The sequence below is a fragment of the Otolemur garnettii genome, unplaced genomic scaffold, assembly GCF_000181295.1.
Source record: "Otolemur garnettii isolate 467f Iridium unplaced genomic scaffold, OtoGar3 scaffold00079, whole genome shotgun sequence".
Classification (NCBI taxonomy): Eukaryota; Metazoa; Chordata; class Mammalia; order Primates; family Galagidae; genus Otolemur; species Otolemur garnettii.
Window position 1 is genome coordinate 3,786,520 of NW_003852474.1, and position 9,483 is coordinate 3,796,002.

Consider the following 9,483-nt stretch of genomic DNA (forward strand, 5'->3'; position numbering starts at 1 on the left):
TTAGGTCTTTCTCTGTGCCACCATAATTCCCAGACAATAAAGAAATGATTGCACTTGCCAAACTGAAATGTAGATTAGGAGTTTCTTAATACCTTTACCTTAGTCTTACTTATTTTTGTAAGTCAAAAGTATTTAATATGCAACAGATTAAAAAAATGTACATTATTGATAGAATGGTAATTCAATTGTTTTCTGTAAAATATGCATGGAGATAGAGATATTTTGAAAACAAAATATATATTATCTGTATTCCTCAAACACATATTTTAAATGGGACATTTTTTTAAAATAATCACCAAATAAGAACAACACTGGAAGTTGTGCTATAATGAAAAAGAACAAGATGCTTTAAGATGAGATAATAAGGACTTAATTTTGTCTAAATGAAGAATGAATGAATAAATAGAGTGAAACATTTGTAATGTAATTATAAAGATTCATATCGATAATTGGAAATAGCTTTTTAAAAAACAAAATATGAACCAGCCAAGATTAGTTCAACTGCTGAAAGTGAGAACACAGTAAATGACAAAGAAGGCTTGTAAGCTCAATTAATTGGCAAAAGGTGTAAAATTAATGAAAGTCATTTAAGCAAGTTGGACGATCTACTTAAGAGTTCTATTCTGCTAAATTGGTCACCCACTGCAGAGTGTGATTATTCTGGTTGTTCTTCGGTTGATTGGACACAGACCTCAGAGAGGTCTGTGATGAAGTACACTCTCCTAGGATGTTCTCAGTAATGAGCATGTATTATATACATGTATTATACAGTGAGCTCTTGCTGTAGCTTTATTTTTCCCAGCAGGTGGAAATGTGCTTCATTAGAGTAAGCATAGGTTTTTTTTTTTTTTTCTCAAAACATTATAGATGGCTCTCCAGACCTTCTCAGATAGCTATCACCAGCTCTAGCACCATATCTTTTTCATCTAATATTTATCAAGTGGTCAACATCAGCTGGTAGTCCACAAATGTTAATTTAACAAATGAATGTTTACATTCCTTGATACACATGAATATTAATAAACAACTTGATAAATTACTATATTAAATATAGACTGCTTTGGTCAATAGTTTATATTTTAGTCTATGGTCATTTTCAATATGACCACATATAATTACAAAGGAAGTAATGGTAGGATATGTGTTTGTATGCAAAAGTTTATGTTTAAAAGCAGAATTATGCCTATAACATGTGCAAACATTTTAATGTTTTCCCCATATGTGTATATATGCATGAACACACACTCACAGACATGTATAGTGCCATTTTAAAATAGGGAAGCATCTCCATAAGGCGTGCAGCATTGCCATGGACGTATAGTGCATGGATCATCTCTTGCCGGTAAACAGACACCCACGCTAGTCATTTCCTGGAAAATCATATTTAAAGAATTCTAAAAGCTATTGAACTTCACAAGGTTTTCACTAAGAAATTTAGAATAATTTGTCAGAGTAGAAAGTTTACATTCCTAAAATGGTTAATTTGATTAGAGCTTCTTGTGCTCATATCGACAGTTGATTATAAAAGTGACAAGGATTTTTTTCTAATTTTTCCAATGTCATTATAAATAAATGAAAAATATATATGTATTTATAGATGCTACATATGTTATTTATGTTATAAAAATCTAAATATATATACATAATGACATATAATATAAAATAATTCTCAATGCTCATACACGCACACACATACACACTCTCTCTGTCTCTCTCTCTTTTTATAAAAACCCAGATGCCCTTCTTTATATTTTCCCATCATGCCTATCTGCCAGTAATTCTGGGCTGCTGCTAGGAACCTGTGCCATTTATTCACTGATCTTAGTGTTGATGGCATGGAAAAAGATACACTGAGAAACCAGACTAATTTCACTCATCACTACAGATTTTTTTTTTTACTCTTCTTTCTATATATTCTATATATTTTTTTCTGTTTTCACAACTTCTATTTTCAAACTCCAAGACTCGTTTTGATATTTTAAAATGTATGAAATGTAAAGATCATAGTGAGATTTCACAGGAAAGCCAAGTAAACCTTCCAACATTTAATACAATTGAATATTTATCCACATACAGCACATAGCCTATAATAATTTATTTTCAAAACAATATGTTTTTTAAATTCGCATAGATTTCAGCTTTCGTTTATACTTACTTTCTAACTTATAGCCATGAAGGTAGTTTCAAGATTGACTTGGAACTTAATATTTATGGCCAAACTATAATTTAGGTGAAAGTTATTAGGAGGTGAAATTACATTAGGATATTTAATAAAACTAGTACCAGGTTCTATATTCCCCTATAGATGGCCTTTTCCAATATAAAATGAGCATGAAAACACCATGCTTTAAGTTAATGAAATTTTATTACCATCAAAAATTATTTATCAGTGTCTGGTAGTGTTAGTTGATATGTGTATATTTATACAGAGAAATTATGTTAAGATCATTGCCCTTTAAGACAATGATATTACATATTAGCAGATAGATGAACTTGCCTCTGATAATGCCCATTTTACTTCAGCTCTTGTTTTGTGGATAATTGAATCTCCTTATGAGGTTAAGACCCAATCCTTTTGCTTGTTATCCTGTATTTCTAGTTATCTTTGCTCAGCCTGTATTCTGAACAGTATCTGGGAAGTTTTCTGAATCCCAGGTACTTAATCATGGAAGATGACTTATGCATTATTAACATGGAAAGGCTATAGAAGGAAAGGAAGCTTTTACAGTGGATGGAAAGAAGAATAAAAATTGATTTTTAAAGAGTTAGAATATTTAAGTGTACTATTTCCTCCTATGCTTCCTTCTTTTACATTCTAAATTATCTGTTTGGGGATCTTTCTCTTGCCATTGGGTATCTTCAAGGAGCAACCTGCCTACTTCCTCAGAATACAAGAGGGGGAAAATGAGAATTCTTGGGGAGATGCCATGGTAGAGAACAATAAAACTTCATCATGTCCTCACCAAATTTCCTCCTTTCCTTTCTTTAAGCTCAAACTTAAACAGTTAAGACAGGCACTTTTCTGCCCTTGGTAGTATCCCTGCCTGTGGTAGTATCCCTACCTTACTTGTAAAGATGGGGGTACAAAGACATTTAGTCTTCCATTTTAAAAGGCAGGTGCAAAAGCCATTTTCAGCAGCAAATTAGCATTTAGAGACAATAAGAAACCTATGAATGCTGCAAAAAGAGAAATGAAAAGCTCTACTGGGATAAAAGTTCTTTGACTTTGGAAATGAAACCTTTAATGAAGATGTCTGTGAAGAGAGTGGCCCAAATGAAACTGAAGATAGCTGAGTGAGCCACCAAAGTTTGGAAATGTGGGTCCACCTGATAGATGGCAACAGAAATAAACTCAGTCTTCACATCCTCCGTTTCAATAATCTTTGAAATGATATTCTCTTCCTGGATTAGCCTTTCAAAGGCACTTTCATCTGCATTTTCCCACTCAACCAACTTTGCAGTTGAATTTGATTATGCTGTTACTCAGCTATCAGTAACCAAACTGTAATTAGATAGAAGTGTCACATTGTCTAGTCCCTTGTAGATTAACAAGATTGCTAAATAGATTCCTTCCTTCTTTCTTTTCTTCCTTCCTTTCCAAAAGTAAGTTCTGACAGCATACTCTACTTTAGCTGTACTTTAAGGTCTAGACATAAGTCGTGAATGAAACCCTTAATGTGACTCCTCATGAAACTTCCATTCCAGGGGTGGAAGATAGCCAAGAAGAAAACTGGCAGGTGTGCACTGAATTTCTTCAATTCTAAAATGCATAATATTTTATGTTGTAAAATTTTTGATATTGAAATGCATCTCACAATTGAGGGTATCTTATATTCACTATTCACTAGGTGTCATTTGTGATATGTAAGCTTAATTATATGTTTTCATATTTTTGATACTTAATTGAGTCATGTGAGCTATGTCCGTTGTACTGCACATGTTGACTTTATTTCCTGTATCAAAATGTCTTCTAATAAACTATGTTATGACATGACATTAACACCAAAGTTATTTGTATGCAGAAAGTTGCACTTGTACAGCAAGTGAGCATAAATTTGGTATTTGTTAGACAAATATTCATCATTGGATGGATACCTGAGCTCAATACTTTCTTGCAGAGTGATAAGCTATAACATGCTTCATGTGACTGGAAGAAGGAGGATACTTACATATAAATAAAGCTTATGATTTTTTTTTTCCAACTGAGATGTGTGCAAAAGGCACTGGACCAATAACAGAACAAGTAATTCACCAGAAGGCAGTGTCAGGACTACAAGGCAAGGCCAAAGTCAAGTCTGATTTGGACACTTATAGATTCAAACAGTTTGTTACTTATATCAACGGTAAAGGGCACAAGCATCCCAGGGTTCTTTCCTACATACCCAAAATGATAATGTCAAAACCACAAGGGCCAGAAGACAATGCAACATGATATGTGGGACACACTAAGTTTCAGGAGCACAAGCCAGACTTTAGCAGAACAGTTCTATGCTCTGCAGCTGTGCTTTGAGGTGCTGAAGCAGAACTCTGAGAGGCAATGAGAAACGCTCACGGCAGCTTCACTGGAAGGTGGGGGGCCAACACAAGGTGCATTGGCAGCAGCTCCTCATTGCCCCTCAATCTCTCTTTTTCCAGAGAGATCATAACGTGGTCTGCCCAGACTCAGGTAACGTGCAGTCAAAGCCTTTGGGTGTGTGGCTGGTGTGGGTTTCTGCAACATCACCACGGCACCATGGCAGAGCAATGTCGCTACAAGCGGAAACTATGGCTACATCCATTGGATAAGATACAAAGTTCCCCAAACAGTGAGAGGCTGGTGTAACAGATTCATGTGCTTGACTTTAGTCAAATTGAAAAAAATTATCAACACTTGTACAATAAATACTGATAGCAAAGAAAAAAAACCAAAAGTTAATTGTAGAGTATCATTTTAAGAAACACTGAATTATCAAATCTCTTGAATGCACAAAAGATGAGTTCATGTAGAAAAACAGCTATATGACAACTCACTGTTTTTTAATGTGAAGGAGTTTTAGGAACAACTTAACTTCTTTTATTTGCCTTGTTCATTTTCTTGTGAGTACAAAGGTGCTAGGTGATAGGAATCCTTGCTTAAGTATCTAAAAGAGCACTTTTAGTAAGACTAAAATAAAAATTTTAAGCCAAAAAAATATTCTTTCATGGTTTAATTAGCAGCGTATTTTCTTTCTTAGTGATGCATAAAATAACCACGCATCTTACAATCACTGCAACTTATATTCAATTAAATAGTTTGTATAAGGGAATAATAAATACTATGGCAAATAATAAAGTGTGGTAAGATAGCAGAGACTGTTTCATAAAGGCATCAGAGGAAACCTCTAAACCAAGGTGTTATTTGAATGGGCACCTTGCAGGAAGATTCTAGACAAAGGTTATAATACTTACAAAGGTCTTAAGACCAGAGCCAGCTTGATGCCTGTGAGGAAGGACAAGGAGTCCTGAGTGCCTCCAGGAATGTCAGAAGAGGAGTGCTGAGTGCTGAGCTCAAAGAATCATCAAGGGCCTATTTATACTTACATATAAATAAAGCTTATGATTTTTTGAGTCACTGTCAGTTCTTTTGGGTCACTGTCAGTTCTTCAGCTCTTTCTTTGAGTGAGTGGGGGGGGAAAGCTATCTGAGACCTTTGGGGATAAGAGTAACATGTTCTGACTCATGCCTCAAAATCATCATTATGGAGTGCTCACTTCAGCAGCACATATACTAAAAATTGGAATGATACAGAGAAGATTAGCATGGCCCCTGCACAAGAATGACATGCAAATTCTTGAAGCATTCCATATTTTAAATTAAAAAAAAAATCATCATGGTTACTATTTTGAAAATAGACAGTAGTAGGAAAAGGTAGTCAGTGGAAAGGTCTGTTTGTAGTTTTGAACTTTGGTAAGGGTGAAGACAGAAACTTTTAAATATAATCGGATCAGGAATTCAATTTTACAATGGAAGTGTTAAGTTAGAAGTGCCTTTGATTAGCTATCCAAGGAGCAATGTCAAATTGAAAATTGGATATACATATTTGACAGTCAAAGAAAGGGTCTGCAGGCACGATATTAATTTGGAGTTTATTAGTATATAAATTTTGTTAGGAAGGTCTCCTGTATCGTATCTCTATCTACTATGGAGTCTGCCCAGGAAATTCTTACCCATCTCTCCAAATGCCGAGAGAAGAGGTCCATGTGTCACCCAGGTAAGTACTCACAGATCTTCAATTTTGAAGAATCTGTGCTTCTCAGGCAGAGGCTGTTCTCTGGGCCTGTTTCCTCTTCTTTCCCTGCCTCTGAGGTTCCCTGTTCTGAGACTGATTCGGTCCCTCAGGGCCTAGCTATCGTCTGGCCCTCTGAGATTCCCATTGGAACTACAATGTTGAAAAATGTTCCAAAAAAAAAAAATCTGTCCCCTTTCCATTGACCATTCAAAGGAGAACACTGAGAGAAACTCATTGTCTAGGTTTCTGAATAAGCAGCACCAAATAACAGAAGCACTGTCAGTTCTGAGTTGTCTATGGACATACAAGATATTCATCAAACCTTAGATTTCTCATGAAGTACCAGAATGAAACGTAGTGGCATGGCACGAGGGAAATAAACATGTGACTTTCATTATTGCCAGCAATATCCATAATATGAAAGTGACTAGCAGAAATACTTCTTGTAAACATGATAAAAAAATTTCTTTCAGATTATGTATGAAGAACACTCTGGTGAAGGCACAGTTGTGTTTTTAGTTTTCATTTGTTTGGAATGAGTACTTGTGTTTCAAGTTAAAACCATACCTTAATTCAGCCTTTCTTAAAATTCCCTGGAGTGAGGATGAAAATATGAAAAGTCGTTTTCATTATGCAGTGTCCTCGACTTAGATCATCAGGTAACATTGATACAAATGTTCATTTGGAAGATTAGAGAACAAAAGCAACATATTCAAATGATTTCTTATAATATTAAAAACAGATATCAACTAATGGACCAGGAATTTTACTCTTGCTAGTCATTTGAAGTTCTACTCTGCTCTCATAAATTAAAAACTCACCCCAATGATGTTTTCAGGATGTGCAAATGTGAATGTGAGCACTGTTGCTTGTCAACTGTGAAGATTTTTGAAGAACCCACAGTCACAAGTGGTGCATTATTTTCTGTTGGAAACAGAGGAGATGACAGGAAATCATGAAGTGTTTCTAGACATTAATTGTAACAGTTTTAATGAAAAACATTTATTAACAACAGGTCCCTTTTCCGTTTAGGTTTATGTATTTCAAGAAGACAACCTGAAATCTCTTACTTTCCAGAAAATTTCAGGAAAATCATTGAGCTGGAGGCCTGGTTAAAAAAAGTAAAAATGATCATTTCCCTGAAACAAAAGAAATGGCAACACGTGATTTCTTAGGATTGGTGATGGTATGTGGAGATTTATTCTATTGTTCCCTGTACATTTTTGGAGGCTGGAATGTTTCATAATTAGAAAAATACATGCTAGTAGTTGAGCCATTCAAAGAAAAGTGAGTACAAAAATAAATATAGGTTTTACTTATGATCATGTCCACCAATTGTCCACATATGGCATGTCTGCCTCCACACTTACAACTTACTTTGTAATTCACTGTATTTTAGGTTATGACTGGCAAAACCAAGGAAAACCAACTATTGTTCCATTGAAGGATGTTTGATTTCCCAAAGTGGGTTAGGAATGCTTAAGTCACTATTTTCCTGTATTTAATTGCCTTACTTTATCTACAATGAGTCAGTAATAGCAAAGTACAAGTTAGGGAAATTTTTGAAATGGTGCAGTGAAGACTTTTGTAAATCTGCACCTCCATTAAAGGACTGACAATGTTGGCAAAAATTGTCAAAATAAAATTTTTCCAGTCTCTGGAAATTAACCAAAGTCTTACAATGATCTGAAAAACATTAATTCAAGACAAGATGCTGAATCTTTTTAAGAATATCAGAGACCAGGCACAGTGGCTCACACCTGTAATCTCTGCACTCTGGGATTCCCACGCAAGTGGATTGCTTGCGCTCAGGAGTTTGAGACCAGCCTGAGCAAGAGCGAGACTCCCATCTCTTAAAAAAAACTAGCTGGGTGTTTGGCAAACACCTGTAGTAGGCTGAGGTAAGAGGGTCTCTATAGCCCAAGAGTTTGAGGTTGCTGTGACAATGCCAAGGCAGTCTTTTGAGGGTGTCTCAGTGAGCCTCTGTCTCAAAAAAAAAAAAAAAAGGAATATTAGAGTCTCAGGGTCTCAGAGTCAGTGGCTTTTCAATTGGCCTATTCCCACTCTCCTCTCTCAGCCCTGAAACAACCTTGAAAATCAATAGCCTCACAACCACAGTAGCTGTAAAAGGCAGAAGCTTTGAAGCTGCTGAACTGGAAAGGAAGTTGCCCTGAAAGACCCCACCCCAAGAGCATTGTCTGTCATTATTTGACCAGTCTTGCAGGTCCCTGGGAAAGCCCCATTTAGGGTCATTGTCATATTTGACCTGATTCAGAGCTGGCCCTGCAGAAGAAAAAAAAATAACAAAACCTATTGCCAGGGTGTTTCTCAACAAATTAATCCGCAACAATTATTTAATATTGCAGCAGCCAGAGCTGCAATGCCAGCTGGGAAGAACAAGTATCTGACTCAGGAAAAAACAGAAAATATTAATGGACTTGTAACAAGTAAAGAGATTAAATTAGTAATTCAAAAACTTCACACAAAGAAAAGACCAGGCCCAGATGGCTTTACTGCCAATCATTTAGGAAATATTAATACAAACCCTTGGCAAAACTCTACTGAAAAATAGAATAGGAAGAAGTACTCCTCAATTCATTCCATGAAGCCACCATTACCCTAATACCCAAACCAGACACAGACATCAAAGGAAAACAAAACAAAACATAGAGACCTAAATGCTTTATGATTATAAACACAACAGTTTTCAACAAAATTCTTGCCAACTGAGTCCATCACATTAAGAAAAATTATAGAGCAAAAGAGAAAGAAAGGGAAAAATTGATAAATTGTGCTTCATCAAAATTAAAAAGTTTTTTTTTCTTGGTAAAAGACCCTAATAAGAGGATGAAAAGGCAATCCACAGTGTGGGCAAAAATATTTATAAATTATACATTCAGCAGAGGATTCATATGTAGAGCATGTAAAGAACTCCAAAATTTTAACAATAAAATCCCCAATTATAAAATGGATGAAAGACATGGATCGGGATGGAGGAGGATATACAGATAGAAAATACATAAAAGATGCCCCACATCATTAGCTGTTAGGGCAATGCAACTTAAAGCCATAATTAGTTATCTTCTATGCCTACGAGAAAATTCAAATAAAAAAATGGTGACACTATCAAATGTAGAAAGAATTCTGAGAAACTAGTTTATATATTGTTTATGATAATTTAAAATGGTAGGATCAGTCCAAAAAACATTTTTAAAGGTTTTTTTTTTTTTTTTTTT

The 9,483-nt window shown here is 35.2% G+C and overlaps 1 non-coding gene and 1 pseudogene across 1 annotated transcript; one reads left to right on the top strand and one right to left on the bottom strand.

Moving 5' to 3' along the window:
- The window catches only part of LOC100956614, a 20,664-nt pseudogene that overhangs the window by 8,850 nt on the left and 2,331 nt on the right, over positions 1-9,483 (bottom strand).
- On the top strand, positions 5,722-5,829 carry LOC111726785. The gene has a single exon (XR_002774485.1). It is a non-coding gene; the product is annotated as a U6 spliceosomal RNA (small nuclear RNA).